Source organism: Spodoptera frugiperda, chromosome 4 (genome assembly GCF_023101765.2).
Source record: "Spodoptera frugiperda isolate SF20-4 chromosome 4, AGI-APGP_CSIRO_Sfru_2.0, whole genome shotgun sequence".
In the NCBI taxonomy this organism is placed as follows: Eukaryota; Metazoa; Arthropoda; class Insecta; order Lepidoptera; family Noctuidae; genus Spodoptera; species Spodoptera frugiperda.
In genome coordinates, this window is record NC_064215.1 from 12,379,077 (window position 1) to 12,405,057 (window position 25,981).

Consider the following 25,981-nt stretch of genomic DNA (forward strand, 5'->3'; position numbering starts at 1 on the left):
CGCGCCGGTCCGTCGGGATTAAACGATAATAACTCTAACGATACTGATATTCATTATAATTATTATTTTTAGAACAATCATCTTTCATTTCGCGAGCGATGAAGGGGTCGTTAGTAATTAAATTAATCACCGTCTAGTCTTCGTTCGTGGTTTTAATATTCGTTGATCATAAAATATTACTATAGTATTTGTAGATAGATTTTTGTAAATTAGTAAATGTATGGTAGGATAAATATGCTTTTGCATATATCTTGCACAATCTTCAAATGATGCAACAGCAGCCTAAATTCAAAGAACATTACAGTTTTTCGGAAACAATGTCGGGATTACAGCACGTTTACTTTGCGGATTACATACAAAGTCGCCGCACTACGTCTGGTAAAGCACACATCTTAAATCCACCTAATTAAAAGAGCGAGTAATTAAGCTCAAAATATGACGCAGCTAGCCTCGCTCCAAGTATAAACTTTACCCTTGAAAAATTTGTAAAGGGATTTTTGTGGCAAATTTCACTTCACACCTTCGCCGAGGCGGTGCGAGGCGCGAGTCGAGGCGCAAATAAGCCGGTGTGTAATTAGGCTTACAAGGAAATTAACGCGACGCCTCGTGTGACGACGCTCTCTTCATATAACTTAAGCGCCGCCTTTATGTAGTTACGCGACATTTTTAATTTAAAACGTAAATTATTTTATTTGGATCCCGCTGGGGAAAGCAGCGAGGGTGAAATTGGAAGTTGCTTAGTACAACTTTAATCTTGTTTTAGCTGAAATTCAAAGTAACGTTGCATTCGATTTAATAATAATCCTTCTATGCCGGTTTCGGTTACAGCGACTGTTTCTTAACTAGTGGCGTCTATCATGTGGCTGGCAAATCCACCTAATTAATTCCGGGCATTTAATTATAATTATGTTAATGGTGCACGGACACATAAAGACGTGTCCACTCTATGGAAGAATATTTATAAGCATTAGATTTAAGACCGTAATAGCAAAACGCTGAATGCCAGGTGAGTTATTAAAGCGGGAGTGAATGTTTAACAGATCATAAGCAGTGTGCTAGACAGTGGCGGTCCATTCAGAGACGCACAGCAACATGAGGCGGGCATAAAACTGCAGTAAAAACAAAAGGCGAGCGGCTGCGAGGGCTGCCCGAGTGGCGCGGCCGCCGGAATACAAATGTACACCACTTGTTCCATCGCACTCCATGAATATTAAATTTATAATCTCTGGTCGCAGCCCTGATTTATTAAAGCCAGAAAATTCCACACAATTGCCTGCACCACCACTTCACCATCCATTGCTCATTTTGTTAGCAAAGTAAACAATGAAGCACTTAGTAATCCATCATTGTATAATGGAAATATAGCAATATTGGTTTGTTTTCCACGGCTTGATATGAATATTAATTTCGGAATTTGTTACGGTAACGTTGATTTATTAAAGTACTGGAGACTCAGCATTATGAATATAATCGAAACAAAACATATTCCAACTGTTTGTGGTAGTTAATTGGCAATTTCGTACCTGTTCACGTTAAATAACTGCGACACTTTATAGTAGATCAACAAAAGAAATGGCTTTCAGGTATTACATTTAGCTTAATACTTAACTGCCATTAGACATCAAGTGCAAAAAAATAATTAGAACTAAAAATTCATGAGGTCACTCTTGGCTGAAATATTCACATCTCAAGAATGCGGTACACTCGTTCACACAACGCTAAACCAGGCACCGTTATAAAAACAGCAAAACAATTGAACGAGCAGGCAGGCGTGACGTAGGAGCCTCGCCATTACAGTGCGGAGTCAGGTTACCGGCGACTGTCGGTCACTGTACCGCAATGTTGAGACGATGCGCCATGCTAATACTCTGGTCACTACGCACTTGTCTCGGTAATTGTACAAACCAGTAATGATCGGTGTGATGGGCTCTGAACACACATACATTCATCATGTTCTCTCACATTATCCTCTATTTCATTGTCTAGACTTTAAAAGAGACTATGACCTCTGAGTTTGTTTCGGCATTTCTTCTCAGAGTAGTCGGATAGGAAATGCCGGCCTCATGTAGCTATTTGAAATATTGACGTGTAAAAGTGTTATTTTATAACCTACTTACAGAAATAAATATAATTTCATATCATTTAATTTCATCAGTATATAAAGGCTTATTTGATGTCTTTTTAAGTAAATTATTTTCAAATTGCTTAAAATTGTAGGTGGAAGATTAGTCTCTAATCTATATATATAAAACTCTTCCGTTACTGAGTGACTGACTGACTGACTGACTGACTGACAGACAACGCACAGTCGAAACTACTGGTCGTAGACAGCTGAAATTTGGAATGTAGGTTCCTTGGGATATGTAGGGGAGCACTAAGAAAGGATTTTTGGAAATTCAACCCCCAAGGGGGGAAAAGGGGTAAAAACGTTTCTATGAAAAATCTTATTCCTTGGGTTTATAAACTTGAAACTTGGCATGAACACGTACATAGGCAAGTAAATATGTTTGACATTATAAGTTTTTTCAAACTACCCTCCAATCGTGATTTAGGGGTGCGATTGGGTGACTGATTTATTAACGCACAGCCGAAACCGCTCGGTATAGGAGTCTGAGATTTTGAACAGAGGTTCCTTTAGTAACATAAGTGAGCACTAAGAAGGGATTTTTGAAATGTCAACCCCCAAGGAGGGGAAACGGGATAAACTGAGCCGGGGCTGCGGGAAAGTTCTAACGAGATACCGTGGCCCCGGAACGCAAAGGGCAACTGAAGGAACGAGGTGGGTTTTAGTCAGTAAAAGTCTGACACTCCCTTCCGTTCCACCCAGAGCGGGAGAGGTCATTTGATGATTTCCCATCCTTAAAAAAAAAGACTTTGTATGACAACTTTCAGTCGTCTCTTTAACATACATAATAACATACATAATTATGTACATACATGCATAACATTAATAACATCACGCCTTTAAATCCCTATTTTGTGTTAACACTACCCATACAAACAGCTAAAAGGAAACAAGTGAAGAGACGAAATTTGTCCGCATCCATTTTCACCTAAATTCTTAACGTTAATGAGATTTACTTTTTATTATTAATTCCAGTTGTAACAAGATTTCAGCCTGTGGAAGAAAAAGCCCTGTCGAGATCATTAAAAAACGCTATATATAACCGAATTACACGTGGGCGAAGCCGCGGGCGGAAAGCTAGTCTCTTATAAGTAATTATACTTAATTCACAGCCGAAGTGCTGATAATCCGTCTGTAATCCGTTTACAACGTGCAGATACAATCTATGTATTTTCAACTTGAATAAAATACCTGATACTTTCAGTAGAAGACGAACGAGATGCAACGCGGAGATGTATTTAGATACACTTCACTTAAAGAAGATGCAAAATAAACATGTTTTCTTTCTTTCTTTCTTTCAAGATTTTGTATAAAAGAGTAATAGACAGGTTACTAAAGTGTATGTTCTTATCACTTATTATATTGAATAGGCTGAGCATAACTGCACATGGTGGTCCAGTGATGACATAATGTTTAAGAAGCTTTTCATGCTTGCATGCAAACCTACCAACATTGAGCAAGCCAGATGATTAATGCTCAAACCTTCTCCGTGTGAGAAGAGGTCTTTGGTCTGCAGTAACTGCTACTATATGTTGTGATGTATGTATGTATGTGCATAACCAGATGAACCATGCACTTCACTAATAAATTAATTTACAATAATAATGTACACATATAATATACAAGGTTCCCATGGTGCTACAATATGTCCGCGTGTCAGTCAGTGCACAATGGGCGCCATTCATCGAGTTATCGCGCGTCGTTGAACAGTACACACAATAACGTAATTAGATATATTGTTTCATTTAGCTGCTGTACAGCTGTACAGCGCAATGTTTATGTATATTAGTGCTCACGAACTATTTACACGGAAACTATATATTGCAGAAGGGAAAATTGTAGCCGGGTCGCAGTGCAGTAGAGGAAAACTAGTCGAGTATTTTCCTCCAGTCCTTTTTGAGTAGTAAGGAAATTATCTTTTTTTTTGCAATTATTTTGGTTCATGTAGTAAATTCTATAAAGTAAATACTGTAATGTAAAGAGCAAATACGTAGACTTGTATCAAATTCAGGCTTCGTGTAAAAAATAAAACACTTAAGAAATTCTATTTTCAACCATAAGATATTTTTACTTTCGGTTCTAATTTCAACAATAATAAATTCTAAAGACTAATTTCCTCCATCGTCGTAAAAACCACTTCGACGTCAGCCAAAACATTGAAATAAACATTTACAAATAATTCGATTACAAGAGGTAAATCGATTCCAATTAGTCAGGTATCGAATTATAGCGATCGCTGGCCCGGTTCAGCCGGATCATCCGTTTAACTAGATTATTTACACGGTAATTTACAAAGAGAAACAGTTCGAACCTATGATTTAGTAAAGCAAATATATTAACCGCTTACTGGTTGGTTAACTGGCAGTAACGAGCCGAGCGGTTGTGTTTATGAGTAGTGATTCGATTATATCGAGTGATCGAGTGATTACTCGATATAATCTCGTCCTGTATCGCGCGCCTGAAAATGTGTTAAGCGAGTGTTTCATTCACACGGCCTGTCTGTGAGTAAGATTAATTGAATTCAGGTGAACCGTGCAACACTCATTAATCAGGATAAAAAATATTCCAATATGACTTTGACTTTGACTGCACGGTTGGTGCGATGGCTGGGCAACTGGCTGCCGTGCAACGGGTAGCGGGTTCGATTCCCGCACGGAGCAACTCTTTGTGTGATCCACAAATTGTTGTTTCGGGTCTGGGTGTCATGTGTATGTGAACTTGTATGTTTGTAAACGCACCCACGACACAGGAGAAAATCCTAATGTTGGGCAACGTTTTTAAAAAAAAAAAAAAATATGTAGCTTATATAAGCTTAATTCGTGGTAAGTACAAGAACAAATTATAAAGAGTTCGACATCCGTGTTTTATAAATGGAAAATTATAAAAATATATAAACCTATTCTCACTACCGTAGCCCTTCGTATGAACGCAGATCTACGCGAGACACAATGTGTTTTCTATTGTTGTCTCATATACGAGAGGTTAATACAATCCCACAAAGTATAACTTTAACATGACACTTCTTAGTCTCCTTATTATAAACTTTTCCAAGATAAGATTCAATCGATAAACGTAAACACACACGATTTGAATTTCAGTGCCATTCCTTTTTGAAACTTCTCTAAAGCATCGCAACTATGTTCCGGGACTAACATGTAAACAGCGGGACAGTTGACATAGTCCCGGAGTCCCGGGATCCTGCATTGTTGCCAGCACCCACTACACTCGTCCACGTGGAAACTCCACTCGGTTTACACAGGGTACACCGGTACACGGGTACACCGACACTTCAGCTTACATCGAGCGGCTATTTGAAGAGGACTTGCTTCTTGACTACTTCTGTCACAAGGAAATAGTATTGACACGTTGAAACTGTTTATTTGATGTAGAGATGGATTGCATTTTTGGTCCAGAAGTTGACAATACATGGCTATCTTTGTCTCGGTAGTACTTCGAATGGATGGCTGATGGGTATGTATAGCATAAGCCATAGCCATGGGAGTACTACGCTGTGTTACTCTCAGAAAGTAACGGTTTCGTGTCTTTAACATAAGTATGTGTGTATCGCATGTTCTAAGTTTGAAAACTCAAGCTTCTTTTAAATCCCAAAGTGACAGTTATCCTTCGAAGGCGCCATATAACAAGAGAATATAAACGCCTGCCTATATGGTGTACTTTATAAGAACGATACACGACAATATATCCCCGTCCCAAGAGAATAGAGGTTTTTACAAAATCTCTGGTGGCGGTAACGAGGTACCATCAGCAGTTTATGGTGAAGATTAAACCGAGCATTTGTTTACGACGGTGTTTTGTTATATTTATGGGCATTTCGCGTGAATCGCGTGCCGCCCTCTGCGCCCGTACTAGACAATGTATGTTAGTACGTTGTACAGTCCGCGGTAAACGTAGCGTGAGTTCGCTAACTGAATGTTAAGGGTTCAGTTTTCCTGTGGTACAAGCTTGTGTTTTAGTAGTTTTGATATTGTAATTAATACCTTTTCTTTTAAGACATAACTTACAAAGCTGTACTGCAGTCTGTATTATTTGATTCGGTGCTGTAGACTACCTAGCGGGTTACCGGGGCCCCAGTTCGAAAGCAGGAGTGGGAACGGGATGGTTTTAGTTAAAGAGTCTGCCACTCCTTCTCGCCTTGTCCAACGTGGGACAAGTCATTGGATGATTCTCCCCCTTAAAAAGTCTGTACTATTAAAAGACCCGGTATCGGTACTGATAGGATCTACCAAAGTTAGTTAAGAGTTCTACACGATTGTATACCTTATGAAGACACCTTAAAGATTTAACAAAATTAGATTAACGCGTCATAAATGACTACACAGCACCGCTTATGACACACAATATCTTAATAGCAGGCAGCCCTAAACAATGCTCGTTCATCAAGTAGAACATGAAAAGTTGTCAATTTCCCGGTAAAGGTAAGGCGACACCAGACACCGGTATAACTGTCGACTTACCATCTGCCCGTCATTCTACACCGAGCCGAGGTGTGAACCGATAATGTGACGTCACGGCTGCCGCACTCCCAACTCACTTTTTGTGAACAACCAGAAAGGAAGGAAACATATTTCAAGACAATGTTTACATGACAAAACATCAATGACAAAACATCAGTTTTGAACAGAGACCATCGTGTACAGCAATTAAATAAATTTATAAGGGACTATGATCAGGAAGTCTCACTTTCTGGAGCCTTCAGTACAATAGTGTCTACTAGTGAGAAATTTTCGAAAAAACGGAAAAAGTCTAGTAATACTTTGCCCTACCCGGGAATCAAACCCGAGACCCCTTATCCGCCAGTCGCGCATGCGACCACTCGAGGAAGCAGTCAGGACTCACAACAAATAATAAATTGCGAATAAAAGTTGCCAATAACTCCAGTGGAGCGTTCAGGAACAGGCCGTGCGGTGGCAGGCCGCGAGCGAGGTGTGAAGCATATAATGTGACACATTAGAGTTGTCACCTCCCTCGCGAGGATCCGGTGTCACGGCGAGACACTTTACTTACACCCATTGTGCAAGGGCTGGCGGTTTATTTTTTACTCAAACAAAAAGCTTTTCATTCAAACATGGCCTATTTTTCCTAAATTGAAATGTGTGGCGTGGCACCCCTGCTTCGGAATGACGGTTGGTTTTAGCAGCAGCTAATATGAATGAATGTAATTGGAATAGACTACAGAATCATAAGTTTAATTAAAATGGGATAATTTCATCGTGCAGACTGCCTTATGACCAAAAAAACTTAGCGTTTTAATTTATTATTTAGCAACGCATTTGGCATGCAAGTCAGTTCAGTCAGTCATTTAAGTAAGACAGGCTTTAATTAAGTGGCTGTTGAAAGTTATTGAAATGAGAGGCTAAATTTATATCATACCATATCATATTGCTTCTTCCACGTACTATCCCCTATTTCGTTTAGAAGTCTTCTCCCAAACTATTTCTAGCCGAAGCGTGTATGTGTGTAGCTACATATATTGACGTAGGATATATGTAAATTGTTACGATATTGAATCTCGATGTCAGCACACAGTAAGTAATTGGAAATATGATGTTGATACAGGGAAAACGATTCTCGCCGAAATGATGAGCGCGTTCCTTCGTATCATGTCACGTGTATAAACGTACATACAGACATTTTATATGTAGATATAGATACTTCACAAGACTACGTATGATCCTTGGGGCGGATAACTAACTACTAATATAATTTTCCTTGACGTTAAATGTAAAAAAAAAAAAAAGTTATTTATTAAACGTTTAGGTACTAACTCGAGAATTAAAAAAAGTCTAGACTGAATAGGCTCTTAATAAACTAGTGCGCCATCAGGTGGGATTGTAGTCAAGCATTAGTTTATCTTCTATATACTTATAATAAATCTGTAGAGAGGTCAATTCTGTACATGAAATATATTTCCAAAATAACTATCAGCGGGCGATTAGTGATCGATACTGACGCCAAAAATGCAATCAGAAAAATTTTTGTCTGTCTGTCTGTCTGTCTGTCTGTCTGTCTGTCTGTCTGTCTGTCTGTCTGTCTGTCTGTCTGTCTGTCTGTCTGTCTGTCTGTCTGTATGTTCTTTATAGAAACAAAAACCATTCGACAGATTTCAACGAAACTTGGTACAATTGTTCTTCATACTCCTGGGCAGGTTATAGTATACTTTTCATCACGCTGCGATCAATAGGAGCGGAGCAGTGAAGGGAAATGTTGGGAAAACAGGAGAACTTGCTCCATTTTTTAAGCTTCCGTCGCGTGTGCAGCCTTAATGGTTAAAGCTACACAGAAATCATGTATGACGGAAATGTTCTCCTTAAAATTGTTTAAAAAATATTCTACGACAGCAAATGTCTATCTTTTATGGTTGACTCACAATAACACGTATAACTCCCGATAGCTTAGCAGTTCGGAGATTTCTGACTATATTTGTCTACTCTTACGTTTATAACACTCTCATTCATTCATATTATTATAATAAGTCTGTAGAAGGGTCAATTCTGTACATTGAAAATATTGAAAGAATAAATAGCAGGGGGTGTTACTGGATCGATACCAAACCCAAATATGTGATAAAAAATTTTTTTGTCTGTCTGTCTGTCTGTATGTTCAGGCATCACGTGAAAACTAACGGTTCGATTTCGATGAAACTTGGTATAATTATACCTTATTATCCTGGGCATAAAATTGGATACTTTTTATTCAGTCATTCAAAAAAAAAACTTAATTTTTCAGTTTTATTCTACAGAACGCGAGCTCAACAGCAGTAGCTCAATAGAGGGATCTCCTTAATTATTATGGGCCTTGCCGTATTTGGGTCCAATAGATATTTATAAGATGTCATTGTCAGAGTTACTCAAAATGGAGAAATAAAACTTCCACACGAAGACCGACATCCGCGCGGACGGAGTCGCAGGCGGAAGCTAGTACCGAATAAAAAAAAACAATTTTGTGTTTTACAGTTATTCGGATATTTAAAACGTCACCTTAATCTACACGCTAAGAGTGAGATATTGGTTAAATTCTAAGCTCATGAAAACTATTACATACATGTCAATTTTAGGTGCAATCATGTCAAAAAATACATATGATATTAACTTAAATTAACATCAAAACTGATTACTAACCAAATCAAACACGAATGACAATACAACACACTATTGTATCGCAGTAACCCCCCGACTGTCCCACACGGCACGTGCTCATCCGCGGCAGCGCGGGCTCAGGCATTGATTGACAGATTACTGTGCCAAACTATCTTGTTTACTCCACAGCCTGTATTATGTGACGGTGCATATGTTTTGCATTTATAGTTTATGTAAGATAATCAAATTTATTAATCGCTTTTCAATGTGTGAGCGGACTCGATTAAGGCTCGAAACATGCGTGCTATGGATGCGTGCTATAGATGTGCTATGGATGGCTTCCCTTCTATCGATGTGCCTTCCTTACTATCCGTAAACTCGAAATGTACATCTTTCTCGCACAGCTACATAGCTTAGTATCAGTGGAAACGGTCACATAGTCACATAGTATCAGAGCATAGCTATTACATCTTCGTAGCATAGCTAGTTCTATTACCTATGGTAGTATTAGTTTCATAACTGTTGAGATGTGGGTTTAGATAGCTCTACAAATATTAAAACGTGTCATGGTACAATTTAAAGAGAAAGACAATCTTTATCAGATCAACTACAGCCCTTATTGAAACTTAGTATACAATGAAAGCATAAAGCAGACGAAACCCCAAGAACCTTTTATTTAAATCTACAAAAATAACATCGCCGAAAATAGCTGAACAAAAAACAGGAGTGACTCAAATACAAATAGAATGTAAATGGGTGTGAGGGTGACATGGCTTCGAGGAGTCTTAGTCACCAGACCTAGGGTCCATCCCTTTCAAGGCATCTACATACAACAACAGCCGGGTTTCGGTAAGCCGCATTAAAAGGCGTGGCGTTTAATATGAAATTATAATAAGTAAAAGGGTGCGCTCCGTGGCATTAGCGCACAAACCTAGGTGGCGCTAGTGATGGCTTGTGGCTGATTCACGGGATTATTTTTAATCGATTCAAATTACAATTCAATCACACTTTTCTGGTTTTTATGGTTAGTTTTATTTTATTTTGTTGTGCAATTGTTTACATTGAAAAATAAATCGTTTAATCAATTCAATTTAATACTTTTTATTAAAAATTATTTACATAAAATTATGTTTGGTTACAAAAACATTAGACATGATTCCACCGTACCCCAGGTCCACCTCATTCATAACAAAGCAATTATCTTGCACGCGGCACAAAATAAAAACGGCAACATTTTTAAAAAGAGTTTTGCTTCATTTCCAGCCCGACGTTGAAATTCCGAGTGTAGTAAAACCTCCGGGATTGCACATCCCGCTCGCAATACAGCACTAGTCGGAAGCATAGCGGGGGAGCGTCGGATCGATTCCCGCGGGAATCCCTACACAGGTGGCGAGGTGTCCAAGTGTTCGTACCGTTCACACCTCCTCGCCGCAACTGGGAACTGAGGCCAACTAATGTTGCTCGCACTTGTAAAATATTACTGAAAGTATACAAGCTCGCAGACTATAGGAAAGCTATGAAACGAGTAGCCGTAAAATAATAGAGAAGAGGAAATTCTTCTCACATTACCTTTGTATTTTGTATGGCAAAGGTAATCGTTGTTACCAGTGGAAATATATTCCATTTTAATGTACAGTATACTTAAATAACAAACTTACTGCCGCACTCAGAGTACTTTTAATGATTACTTAAACCAGTCCTTAGCAATTGTTTTTTGTTTTAATTTAATTGTTTTCGGAACAAAATCTTTAAAGAACAGTTTAAGTAATCATTAAATGACTTTGAGTACGTCGGTTAGTACAATTTTTGATAACGACGTAGGCAATAATTGAAATATTTCCGGTGCAATATAAACATGAATAAATTCAAATAAGTTAAAGCCATTAAAAATTATGTAAGCGTGAAAGCGGTTGATGTTTTTATGGGTGGTTCCTTTGTGCGAAGTCACAGAGCTCTAAATCGGGAAATGATTGTAAATCACAGCTAAACGGTCGCGGCGCCGAACAATAAAACAATAAAAGGGTTAGTGCCACCCCTAGACACACTGCGTGTACTGCCACCACACTGCAAGCTATGAATATACGTTTACTAATTTGTTAATAGACATTTAATACGGTCAAGTGGATGTGCCACAAGATACAACTTGTGGAACATGCAAAGCGTGAGATATGAATTTAAGATGTCCGCTTTTCTCTTTCATTGAAGAACATTTCTTGTCTAATATTTCACAAAGAGTTCACTTCATAGGAATATATTAACTACTTACTTAATAAATTCATACGGTTAAGTAAAAATACTTCTGCATTCAAATACAAATTCCTTTACTTTGTAGTTAAATCTCCTTGATATTTCCATTCTATTCGTATAAGTGTTAACACTAGTACCTTCGAGTTTCCGATAGTAGCAGTGAGAGGTTTACATAATCGTGTAACGTGACGTACGACGTCCCGCGAGAGGGCGCGAGCGAGCTCCGCAGCGCACGAGTCTGTGGTATGTGTATACACTGTGGCTACACATAGAACTATACAAAACCAGTTTATCATGGACTCGCTTCGTATGATCTTTCCATGCATTCGACGGTCAATTTATGCTGGTCTGTATAGCTATAAATGTAAACGAGTGTACCTACCTCGGTAATTTTAATCATATTTTTCTACGATTTATCGTTCCCTCGTCAATAAAACACGAAGCCAGTAAAAATATCTTCATTAATGTATTGGGAAATTGATACGCCTCGGAATCCTCTGATAAGTACTTCGACTTTGGGTTCTCGTGTCGAGTTTTGTTTTCGTTTGTTCTCGTCAAGGAGTCGGCACAATAAGACTTTCTAAACGTTCTGACAGAGACATTGCTAATATTGACGTAAAATTGCAATCTCTGCCAATTCTTTCACTACGATGAGACAGTAAGAACTTTCGTCAAACTATACGTAGAAAATAAGCACTCACATCGCAAGGGAATGACTATGAATGGAGGACGCCCTGAACGGACATATAGAGACCAGATTGGCGATGGATTAAAGAAGGGTCAAATTTAACCGACGAGCATGCATGAAAAGACTGATGACTGTTGATGAAACGAAAGAGGTATGTATATAAGAATCGTAGCAGTTGGCGGTCTATTGTCTCAGGCAGAGACCCCCATGAGAGACAGGCGTGTAGTTATGTATGTATGGCCGAAATATGCTCTCAAAACGTAAACGTATGAAGCATGGTTCAACATTTATAATAGTCTAATTTCTATAGTCTAATCTATTTATAATAGGTATTAAAAGACAGATAAAGCCAAGCTACCAGTGGACCGCAGCCTACAGTACCTTAGTTATAAACAATCGAATAACACTCGAACGATTGTTTCACAGCTCCGCACATAACTCGATGGCTCCACATCTCCATAGCCTGGGAGGCTGAGTTCACACGAGTTTACTCAGCCACTCAGCCACTCAGGCCCTAGCCTCACTTGACACAGCGCCTTATTTGTTTGACTTCACAGAGTTTGTTTTACTTTGGCAAATCACGCATGAATTACTACCGAAGGGTTACATTTACAAATGGTTGTTGTTGACTTAGAACCTATTCCGTTGACTCGTAACTTCCTTCGGCTTACTCGACTGTTAATTTCGTGCGAATTCTGTTCGTTCGTTTATGTATTGGTTATTCGGTTATGATGTATTTGTCTAAATATTTACGATGAATATAATAAAAGACCTATAAACTACAAACTTTCATTTGGTTGCTGTATTACTCATACAGCTAGATATGGGGTTGTTCAGAAGAAAAAGTTTCTCATATATATCCACTATTAGTTTTGAAAAATCATTTAACCTACTCCTTATTTGCATTAATATTTTACATTTACATTTGCAAATAATAATATGGTGCTTGTATTTATAACCCGCTAGTCAGTTCATCAAGCGTCTCGTAGGCAATCGTAGCAATCAGCCGTAGCCGCGTAGCAGCGCCAGCGTAGCCTCCGCGCACATGGTGGCCGCCGTCACCATGGCAACCGGGGTCAACGACCCACGCAACCAATGCACAACCTGCACTCTTTCTCAACTTCACACTTATAGCACTCTTCTTTATTGCTATTTAGATGTCAAAGTAAATTAGTCACTAATTATTATTATTTAATAATATTGTTATGTATTTCGGCCCCAAACTTATTTATTAAAATGTAAACATTAAGTACATACCTTCTTTATAAACTCGATCACAGCGGAATCTGGAACCACTGTAGTTACTCAGCTTAACAAACTATGTTCCTAACTAATTACTTATTTTAATCATTTAAGAATTGCTTATTTTATGTATAAAAACCTTAATTTACTTCGTATACAAATTCTCAGGCCACCGACATAACACAACCTCTTTGTTTACCTAAAACTCTATGTTACATAACTACGCACTGGCTACACATAAAATATTTAGAGTCAAACGTCACATTTCGAATAAAAATCAAATTTTAAAACACTGAAAATGGAACAAAAACGTTCGCGTGCCGGTACATGTCACCGAATGCGGCCGGCCGGCGTGTTCCGACGCACAAAGCGACAACAATATTTTGCACTTGTCAAACCCACGCGCCGAGCCGCGGCCGAACGAAAACAACACCTTCGACGGTAAACTTAACTTGGCCGCTGTATACTTTCGGATTCCATTTTCAAAATTTGCCGCGGAAAACTAGCTTTTCCACTGTCGAAGTAAATGCCAATTTCCTTTTCACAACAGAAATTCGATCCAATTTCGACCTTAGTGCCTGTGGGTTTGAGTCAGAATTGAATTTACATTTCGTTTGCAGACAATGCGCCACGCAATGACGTTTGCAGTAAGGGAGAGAGCTATGGGTGTTTTAATAAGTGTAAAAGAGACGCGAGATCCCGAGGGTAGTTAACATTGGGGTGCATGTGAGCCCAAAAGGAACGTCAGGTCTCCATGAAGAATCGATCTTGAAGATGTTCGCTATTACTTGTATTTTATTGATGAAAACTGCTTGAGTGGGATGTTTTATTGACAGTTTATGATCATAATAGTACACTTACTGCCGTTACTAACCGACTACTTTTTTATGATAGCGATACAATGACTGTGGCATTGAATGTATGTAAATACGGCGTCGTATCAGTAGATTTATTATTCTTAAAAAATATATATTATAAGTAATTCTGAGATATTTAAAATAGAAACTGTTGCGCTTCATCTGTACTAATCTTTCAAACAGCAAAATGAATTAAAAATACAACTCAATACATAATTTATCCGCGGCTTCGTAATTAAAGTGAAACTTACACTAGCGATCTAAGAACATCCAAACAGTTGGGAGTACTTTTAGTTAGCAATCGCGAGGATTTCTTTTGAGAGGGTCGAGGGTAGGAGCGGGCTGCGGGGTCGCGCGGCTCCGGCAAAGGGAATCCGTGATGAGCGCGCGTCGGATCGGGGGCACACACCGCGCTCGCCACCCCACAACTATCTCCGTTTTATGAACTCCTGGTACTTTTCAAGGAGTTCTCATGTAAATTACCATCTTTGAACATATCGGTACATCTTAAATTGGCTCCGACAATATTTTTTCGTGGATTATACATATTTTCTCATTACATCCAACCATTTGGTTACAAATGGCCGACATGACATGAAATAAAAAGAGGTTCGTTAATTCTGACCTTGAGACATTCGATTGAGACCTTGAGATTTATCTTATCTGTAATGGCTATTTATAATACCAAGCTTACTTTCGGTCTGTCAGTCTCGATATCTCAATCAAACCAGTAAATAGAGTAATACAACGGTTTCATTAGGACTCAATAACTACTCGTAAGTATCGCGAAATTACTTTCTACTTGTCCCAAATACTTAGATATTGAAATACTCGTAATGAATCCCCCCATTACAGCGGACAATTTGATTAGAATATACTGACAATAAATATCTGTAGCTACAACAACTTTAATAAATTCCGTGCACACTACATCGCGATCCTGTCACAACAAATTAGCGCAACGTAATTCATGAGAGACAGTTGGCACTCGTTCAATGCTCATTGATTACTGACAATTTCGCCCATATACCAATCAAAACGAGCAATGGATGCAATTTGTCCGCCGTAACTCGTGAAGGAAAGCACTCGACAATATTTATTGTACAAATACGAATAAATGACGTCACTGCACACGACGTACGAATACAGATTTCCGAATCAATGAACAAGTCGCGGAATTTAGATCACACGGAGTCGGCACAAAGGGTACTGATGTTTTAAACCTCTTTGTGTTAGGACCTTGTCGCAGTGTATGATATTACTTGTGCTACGTTGTATTTGTTTGATATGGTCACGGTTGGTTAACCTGTCCGATGTCTCCTTCAACATGTAAAAAGATTTCGACGAGGACATCTTCTGTCATCAGAACTTACTTTACCTTTTACTGCCTCGTTGGTTTAAGTTATAAGTAGCTTGAAGTGCGGAGATCAATCACTAGTTCCTTTTAATGTATAGTTCTCTGTAATGGTATTGAGTCCGGAACCAGCGCTGTATATACATACATAGATTCAAAGTTATAACAATTGTTAAAATTTAATATTTTCCCTTAGCAACAACATTTTATTTCGCCATTAATTTCCTCATAAAACGCTCGTAACTCATCTAACAACGTAAAACAATAACCAAGTAACCATTGGAACATCTGCAGACAGGTGTTCCATCAACATTCCTAGTACAGACGTAATGAAACGACAAACAGACGCGACAGATATATAAATACCGCGTACGTTCGCTACATCATTTACAAGGCTTGCAAAAATGTTCAGTAATTTTGTAACGAGGCTTTATATCATTTTGAAAGGAACTGTCAATACGAGGTGCGGTTCAAAGTGGAGCACTTTCTCTCCTAAGTAGGTCTGGCAGAGAGCTAATTCTAGCGATGCACTGACATGCTGTGACGTCACGCCCTGTATCAAAGCTCCGGCTAATTATCGCCGTATGGAGCACTCTACGTGAATATGAAGTGCCGAAGAATGGAGTCTTTTATCTTTGGTACCAGGGAATCATGTTTGTCTAGGAGGCTAACGCGAGCGACTGATGCTTTGTGATTGTGTAGCATGGTGCGTCAGCTTTGTAGTCTGCACTCACACATTAACTTACTTTGTTTTAATTAATCACAAGTCTTGTGGCTACGTATTCTGTCTGAAAGCGACTAGGTATGCTAAGAGGCTTTTCAATTATACTTGCACGTTTGTAAAGTAAAGGAAGTATAAAGAATCATTGTGTGATTGTGATTTATTAGGCAAGCAGATTTAAAAATGATGGAAGTTTTCGAGCTTTTACTGAAACATCAACATATCTAATTAACTCAGAGAACGCACCACTAACGACAGAATACTTTAAAACAAAACAAAGTATCTCATTCCGTGGATCTATCAAGTTTTGCTGAAGACTTACAGGCAATAAATGATAAATGATAAATGATAAATGATATTTATTTCTGTAAATAGGTCATAAAATAACACTTTTACACGTCAATATTTCAAATAGCTAGATGAGGCCGGCATTTCCTATCTGATCTGAGAAGAAATGCCGAAACAAACTCAGAGGTCAAGTCTCTTTTAAAGTCCAGACAATGAAATAGAGGATAATGTGAGAGACCGTGCAAGTTGGTTCTGTAGTGGTCTTTAGAGGAAAGAACCACAACAGTATGAGCGGACCTGTTCAGATGGCCGTACGCATGTGTCAGTTTACAATCAGCTCAGCTAACGGCTGTTGCTGAATGATCCGACGAACAATACCAACCAAAAGAACATTTGGGTAGGTCTCGTAAATGCTCACACTGTCAGAATATACGATTAACTAAAAGTGAAATAACTAAGCAAACTCTCACACGGTCCTCAGACTAACAATTTAAAAAATAATATGATAAAAATAAAAATAAAAAATATCGAATGATATTAATGTATATCATGTCAAATTGTATAAAAATGTAACTTGTGTTACAAACATGTCAACATGACCTGTGTGGACATTATAACGGCTCACTCCCAAGCCTGACTATCATCTAAGTAGTCTTTAATTTTATAAAAAGCTTTACTATACAGTTTTTCTTTAATAACATTTTTAAATTTATTCAGGCTCAAACTTTGAATATCGCTGGGAATTTTATTGTAAAAGCGTATACATTGACATCTGAACGAACCACTTATTTTCTTAAGTCTAGTAGTGGGAACTATATATTTGTTTTTATTATAATTTTCTATATAATAGTTATAAGTGGCCAGTCGAAGCGGTGCGATCAAAGGCGGCGCGGTGCAGATCAAAGGCGCGGTAATGGCTTTTTAGTGGGGAGCACGGAGGGGGCGACTTCAAGTAGTTGGGGCGAGTCTAACGTAACGACGCGAGATACAACCTACTCGACTCTTGCGAAAATGCTTCAGATCACACTTGACTGATGCTTATCTAAATTTTTTGAACCCAAGACCATAGCTGATCGTCCTCTGATACGTGAAAACGATTCATAATTTGCTTTACATCTTTATTTAATGCAAATATTGGCGTTTTTACGTTTTAACGACGTTCAGGGGAGGTATGAAATGTAAGAGCCCAATAAAGAGTAACAGTCGATTCGATTAATGACTGCGGCGATAAGTACGATATCTTTGCATGAAGTGAAACTTTATAATACTACTTACTACTAGTTATTATAGTATTATATTGAAAAGATCATATCCAGCAGTTGGAAGCAAACTGATTGTGACAAAAAGTATCGTCCCACCTTTTATCGCCGAGAGGGTAGGCATTTTACATTACGGCATGTACAACCAATTTTCAGCATATCTGTAATAGACCCCAGGTAATAGGGGGTGAAGCTATAGCTGTACACTGGGCACATTGCCAGATTCCGAAATAATTACTAAGAAATTTTCGAAAACCCGAAAAAAGCCCACATGAAACCCCTTGCCCAACAGTCGCACTTGTAACCATTCGACCAACGAGACAGTGACCAGCATCGATGTGGACAATGGTGTATTAACTGTTGATAATCTATTGTATTAACTTCTACCTCATGTTGCGATAACCATTTACAGTATTATATTATTACTATATTTCATTTGCCCCCAAAACCACCAAAACCAATCCAAAAAATCTAACAAATTCTAACAGCACAACCAGTTTAAGAACTCATGTAAGATTAAAGTAAGATGCGTCATACTTGGTACATAGGTATATGCTCGGATTACAGTTGACAGTCATGAATAAGCAGCGCAGTAGTGGCAGTGTGTGATGTACAGTGTACAGTGTACAGTGTACAGTGTGCAGTGGTCACAGACGCGGCGTGTTTACGTCTGGTGATTAGCGCGGCGCGTCTTTCTTACTCGCACCGTCTTATAACACGGCCCTATTCTGAAGCGCGCGCGGAACACGACGTCTTTAAAATCTTAGGTGAAGCATTTTATTTCAGGCACTGTAGAGACATTGGAATGGTATGGTCGTTCATCAATGGAATTCTGAAAGCTAAGTTTCAGCGGAGAAGAATATGTAAAAAACTAAATATTATTGCCACATTGGTCGATTTCATTATAAGAGTTCCACAATAAGACACATGATCGCGACACCACTGTGTACATATCGCTCTTCATTCAATAAATTCGAAAACTAGGGCGATGGTGGATGTTTTTGTGTACATTTTGTGAGCTAAGTTATTAAGCAAGTTTAAGGTTAATATCATCTGTATAAAATTCAACAAATGAGCTCTTCCAGACAACATTTAGGTTTTATCATTTTCATATATTTCTTCTTTACTATGTACTTACTTACTTAAAAATACTTAAGATAACAACCGAATATCTTAACTTTCTGAGCAATATTTAAATCGCAATACTTGACGGTGTCCTGGGACTCCGGAATAGGTCCTCGGTCCTCGAGCCGCGGGCGCGACCCACATCCTTTCACCGCATTTGTGCTATCTCTGTTTGACATCGCAATCGTCTCGAGACGGCGCTCGAATGAACGCTCAAACTCCGCATCTTACAAGATGATATCTTACAAGATCATGTATGGGTTAACATGAGGGAATATTTTCATGATGGGTTTATGTTCAGCCTGCCATGGTAAGTGGCTGTTTGAATAGCTTTATTGAGTTTTGTTTGTGCTTAGACATTTATACGAACAAATATTGGTACTATTGTCATGTAGGTTATCAATTCTACGTCGTAGCTTATTGCATGACTTACTGCTGAGAATTTCTGGAAATAATCTGGATAGGGCCAGTCTAGTAAGCATGAAAGAAACAAACCCTCAAAAACTTAAGTCCACAACACTTTGAACACAGCATTCAGACTGCACTATAGAACTAAAGTAAGCGATGTAGAATGATAGATCCATAAAATAAACGTACCTTAGAAAACACGGCAAGATAAACTTCCAGAAGTCGAGAGCACGGTACGTACAGCGCGCCGCGCGTACACCAACACTCACACACTCGTCGCCAAATATCGGAGCCATCGGCGCAAGTGGAGTGGAGGGCCAATTAGTCCCCTCTGACCTTCGATACCGAGAGGAAAAATAAAACCCCTTTGATAGTAAAACCGTAAACCGAACGAACATGTGAGTGAAAGTTTTTGTTTTAGAATGAACGTTTAAAATCCACACGGAGGGAGCTCGAGCAAATACTGCATGGGAACGGATTTGTGGAGGAGGAAACCGTCGATACCCTCGGGGACCATTTTTAATTATTCTGGAACCTTCGAAGCCTTGAAGACAAAAGCTACTTGTGTATTACTTAATAAGTGGCGTTGCTACGGTCTTTCTTAACTCAAGTACTTTGGCAAAATCGGAAATGGTTCATTACTGAAATAATTTCCGCAACCGAATCCTACCCGACCTTCCCCAGGCAACACAAATGTAGTCGCAGTTGCTCCCAACAATAGCTACAGAGCCCATTATTAGTTTCCACATATTAAACGCAGATACCAATATTTAGTTAGTCCGCACCCTCCCGAAATACTCGACAACTCCTACAAGACAATCATAAACAATTACTGACGAAAACTAACGCGAAATTATTATTTATCCAACATCGATTGTAAAATCATCCTTACTGCTTGGGTATAGGGTTGTTTTTTATGATTTTTATGTGTGTATACAGACGCCCCCAATATTGACAGAAGACACAATTTCCGGCGCTAGGAGCAAACACGGTATTCCACACAATTTGTTCCTAATTGCAGACGTGCTCGACTGTACTGCTACTGCTAGTAGTGTGACGAAGTCTTACGAAGCTAATTCACTTTGCTGCCTTACCTGCAAATCAAGCTGCAGTATATCCACTCTTATAATCTGTGTCCACTCGATACGAATAGTTTTTAAAATAAAAGTTAGGAAATACTTAGAGATAGTTCAGTTTTTATAATGCTATGTCTCAGCGTTGCCGGCGTTTAAGGGCACTCTTTAATAAAAATGAATATTTAACACTTACTTCTGTTAGCGGCTTCACCCAAGTCAACGCATTCATTGTCTGTATAGTATACCAAATTTCTTTAAAATCCGTTCTGTAGTTTCAGCGTGATTGACGGGCAAACAACCAAAAATCCAACCAAACAAACTTTCACTTTTATAATAGCGTGCTTTAACATGACACTAGTAACGCCATCTGTCGGTTAGTATTATGTAACTCTTAAATTGTTTCGATTTACATTGAAATGATTTTAACTCGTTTTACATACAAGAATGTCACGGTTATTATTTTTTCTAAATACTATTCTACCTGCTTGTGTTATAAAAACTTTAGATCCAACAAAGTGGACAAAACGACAAGGAAAAGAGGCCTCCAACATAATGACAAGTCATATTTATTTATAGATACCCTTATAAATACGTATAACGTCGTATAAACTATCACTAAAATCACAAACCGGTATAATTATAAGAATAAGCAAAAAGTGTGCGTCGGCCGGGAATCGAACCCGGATCAACTGCTTGGAAGGCAACTATGCTGACCATTACACCACCGACGCCATGTCAAGAGTGACAGAATTACAGACGACTTATCTAAGTACTTTATTTATTGTGTTTCTAATACCTACTTTTATTAGTTTTTTATTCATTTCAATCTATTGAAAGTTCCTCATGTTAATGGAACCGATTCAGGTTTAATTCGAAGAAAATGTTTAAGGATGTCTTTTAATTTGCATATGCCACAATCACACATGTGAAATTATGTTATTTTAAAATTATTAATACCAGAGTGATCTCAACACGTAGGCTGATACAGTACACTGAAATATAATGTCTCTTAAAGTACCCAAAGAGTTGTCTATCGCTACCGTACTTGAAGTAATATTTAGTACCTAGAAGTTTAGTACATCACAGTCCAAGAGATATATCTATAAGAATATGCATGACCCCTTTAGTCGTCAATTGGTATGGGTACGCAGTCCCCTACCTACACCAATAAGAACAATAATATTCCAAAATGTAATAGTATCGGTCGATCGGCCCTACTACCGAAGTAGCACGTCGCGCCGCTGCGATAACAGCCCGATAAGATCCATTCACTCCGGCCTGATAACTACTCCAGTACGAATAACATACTACTGTAGGCCGCGGGACTATGCTAGCCAGATGTCAATGAGCTTCTCAGTGCAGATAATGCTTCTTTTCTTTCATATTTGTAACGTAGTAGCTCAAAATAGAACATTATCGCCGCGGCGCAGACATTAGACCAGACTATCAGCTTGCAAGACGATACAGATCCATCGAGGTTATCAATCAGCACACACAAGACATCCGACGCTGCTTCCTTTTGTCATAACTTACATGTCCTGAAATAGATAATTGCTAGTGCTTCGAGCAGGCCTAGACTATGTCGCCATCGTAGCGTAAGTGGCACAGCACACTTATCGCGTACTAGAGGCGTCAAACGTCGGCGCATCACTATCAAAGCTAATTAAACTTGCAATGACACTACAACGCATCTTAACTTAACCCGACGGCGGTCGCGGTTAGACAATGCGGCCGCGAGGGGCGGCGGCGGCGGGCGGGGGCGGGGCGTCGAGTGCGCCGCTGTAATCAGGGCTAATAGAAGCGCGTACGCTTTGATCTGCACCTCAAAGAGACGAGGGCCAAACTCGCGAGACGAGCCGCGGCGATGATAAAAATTTAGACGCGGCGCACTCACGCGGAACTGATTTTGGCAAACGTTCGGTCGCGTGGAGCCGCCAGCCACGCCAAGCCAAGCAAACTCCCACGAGGACATGTCACTCTTAATTGCGTAGACACCTGCGTCATACATTTTCTCCTCGCTCGTAGTTCTACGTCAACCCATGAAAACAAGACATTCTTTACCACTTTACTACATTCCCAATCAGTGTCGATTTGTTTTTCATTGGAACGTCATTAGGCCTAACACAGTAGTAACACAATGATGGTTATTTAAGCCACCGCTAGAGGGACATGTAGAAGGATTCGCTTTCTCTTCACAGACATTTTCGTTACTAATATCAAGTCACTGGACTCCACTGAAACAAGTCAACTTTTCAAACATACACTGAAATGAACAGGACTTTAAACGTCTCTGCTGCCATCTAGTGAGCATCGATTACTTCATCCCTTTATCAAAATTGTATTCTAAACTTCATAAGCTTCCAAAATCCTGTAACAATTTCCGCAGTGCGCGGATCAGTTCTGTCGGCTCGTAGCCCTGTCGCGGCAGAAGGTAAGGCACAGAAACGGTGAAGAGTTTAAGCGTTGCGAGTGCAATATTGTTTTCTTTCCGCTTTGCGGGAGCGCGACTGGCTGGCGTGTAATTGATTCTTTTGTGGTATAATTGCGGGCAGATCGCATCGGGCCGAGTGCGTGGCTCGCCCCGCGCCATTCATATTCAACGGTTAGGTGACGTTTAGAACTCGGCTTTAATTGGTTTTCTTATTTCAGTACAATGAGGGCCCCTCGTCATACTCGTTGTCTTCGGCACGTTGACTTTGATTGTTCCTCCCTAGTGCTAATTGTGCTATTTGTTTGAAGCTGATTGGGATTTTACTTTGTTTTGATGACTCCGTGTCCCCTGCGAGCTGTGAGAACACTCGACTATACTTCATACTACACAGTTGGGACTGTGTTATTACATGTTAGTCACAAATCAGTACAAACAGAATTACAAAATAATAATACCACTTGAGTATGTACGGCGAGTAGACGATATTGAATCATGAACGATCACTTTAATCCGAAGATATTAAACGACAAACAGTGTGTTTGCTTAACCCGTCGCTATCGCAGTTTACACGTGTTAACAAATACGGGATGTGTCGGTCAGAATGACCATAATCCAGTTATTGACGATATTATCTCGAACAAACATACATATTTCGGCAGTGGCCCTCGACAGTGATTGATATAATCGCATATATTTGTACAGAGCCCGTCGTAAACGATAACCGTGTTTGATTTTTTATTTTTATCAAATACGACTATTTAGGGTCGATATTTCCGTTGCTAGGTACATTCATGATTGCTTTTTGATATAGATATTTTAATTTTAGAAAAATAGACTTGGTTCTGGTCTCCGATTGAGAAACACCAAGCACCCCACGTTATCGTGTTGTCTTCAACGCAAACAATTTACTTAAGCCTCCAGAGAGCGGTGTACACGGAACATTAACCTTGACACCCATAAATAAGGGACCAATAATGTACTGAAATCAATAGACACATAAACGCGTCAGCAGCGCACTTGGACCAGCGCTCTCCGGACCAAAGAAAACAAACTGAGAGAATTATTATAGACATACAGACCCTTCTTATTTTACAATTATTTAGTAAATCTCACTAATGTATGGTGACGTTCACAGAAACCAGACTGTTTAAACCCATATATTTGTCGGCGGCGCAGTTAGGAGGCCATGAAATATTGGTACATCTGTTAAAATAAACGCCTTGTTAGAATTATGATGCTCGACTACGGCTCAAGTTGGTTATTGCGCAATTGGTTAATGTGCTCTCATTTTCACTAATAAATCATGCCGGACAACACTCTAATAACACTCTGATACATCTTGCCTGGATGCAATATAATGGAAAGATTTTGCTTGTTTTTAATGTCTCAAATTCCCTTCAAATATCATTAGACTCACAACCATCGGTCATCATATTAAAATGATATCAAACATGGATGTGGATGTCTATGCATAATTTAGCCAATTTTAAAATCCATTGCGAAATAGAGTGCAAATATGAATTTTTGCTTTATTAGTGTGTGTTTGTTCGTTGCTGGACTAAATGTGATGTAAACTAACAATCCGTGCTGTGGAGCCGGAGTCGTCGTATGTATGACAGTTGAATAATGCAGTCGACCGGATGACGGCCGGTCCGGCGCGGCCCGCTGTACACACATTCCTAACAGCGCACAGGATCCTCCGGTGCGTTCAATAGTAATACTAAACTAAATATTACGTTTGCACAAAATTGTGGCAGAATTTTCGCGGTTCAATAGTTTTTTTCGCCGCGGAATATTTATACTGTTTGTGTAGCCACATTGTAAACACATTGGGAATTTATTATAAACTTCGCTAGTCGGCGTTCTCCAAACGAGAGATTTATAATATTTTGAATAAAACAATGTTTATTTGTGGAGAGTTCGTTTATTGTTGTAATAAGCCCAAAGTATGATTATTTTAATTTGCATCGATATTAATTTGCACCATAAACTTCACGTTTGTTTATTTTTCCTTAGACATCGTGTATACCTGCTTTAATTCACTGCTTTCGCTCTTTTTATAAAGGCAGTTCAAAATATCCCAGTACAAGTATTAGGTACTTGTCTTCTAAATGTAGTTTAATAAATCAAGTTTCATCTTCAATTCTAAACTCAATTACAAATTCGAGGCACGCAATAAATGGTTGTGCCGATGTTTGACGGATACAGCCGACATTTGCCGACAGTTGCCGACTGCTGACGGCTGCTGGGTCGCCGGTCGCGCCAGCCACCGCCGCCGCTGACGGGTTGCAATTTCCGAACTGTCACGACTCCGATCTGCGGCAACTTCCCAGCGTTAAATACTCGAGTGGAACGTTTTGGCACGGATTTCGCGAATTTGTGTCCCATTGTACTGGACGACTGCATCGTTGTCACTGAGTCAGTGCTGCAGTTGCAGCAGCTGTTCGGTTATATGGACATAGCAGAATAGGGACTGGGTAATATCCACTGGTTTTACTTTAAACTGCTATCGTTACGATGGTTGTGTCTTGGGATATCTGATCCCAATTTCTTTGAGTTAGCGCTATAGGCCTTTCTTCTTTAGCTTCCATTTTCTTTTAATAGACATTATCATTAATCCCTTTTGTTTCATAACTATCATTATCCACACAAACAATTTATCTCTTCGGTCATTTTCTTCCATTTCCACCAACATTTAAATTCACGTTAAACTTCAAAAATATTCGTGTAATACAGATTTACTCACTTGCAAACTAAACATAAAATATCTATACACGTTTGTTATATTTTACGTTTCTGTTATCATACAAAAGCAATTTCAAAGCCATGCCATACACACTCCGAAACGGCAACGCTACGAAATCAACACAAGATTGAACAAAAATAATCGCCCCCGGGTGGGCTCGAACCACCAACCTTTCGGTTAACAGCCGAACGCGCTAGCCAATTGCGCCACGGAGGCGGATGAATGCTGAGTCGAAATAGCAATAAGCTATGTAAAGACACGTACACAATGAATGACAAAGATAGAAATATTAATAGAAGCGTCTACCTGAGTTTAAT

The 25,981-nt window shown here is 39.1% G+C and overlaps 2 non-coding genes across 2 annotated transcripts; both read right to left on the reverse strand.

Moving 5' to 3' along the window:
• Positions 1 to 21,146: 21,146 nt before the first annotated feature.
• Positions 21,147 to 21,218, reverse strand: Trnag-ucc (transfer RNA glycine (anticodon UCC)). Its single transcript has one exon. It is a non-coding gene; the product is annotated as a tRNA-Gly (tRNA).
• A 4,588-nt stretch (positions 21,219 to 25,806) lies between these two features.
• On the reverse strand, positions 25,807 to 25,880 carry Trnan-guu (transfer RNA asparagine (anticodon GUU)). The gene has a single exon. It is a non-coding gene; the product is annotated as a tRNA-Asn (tRNA).
• Positions 25,881 to 25,981: the final 101 nt, after the last annotated feature.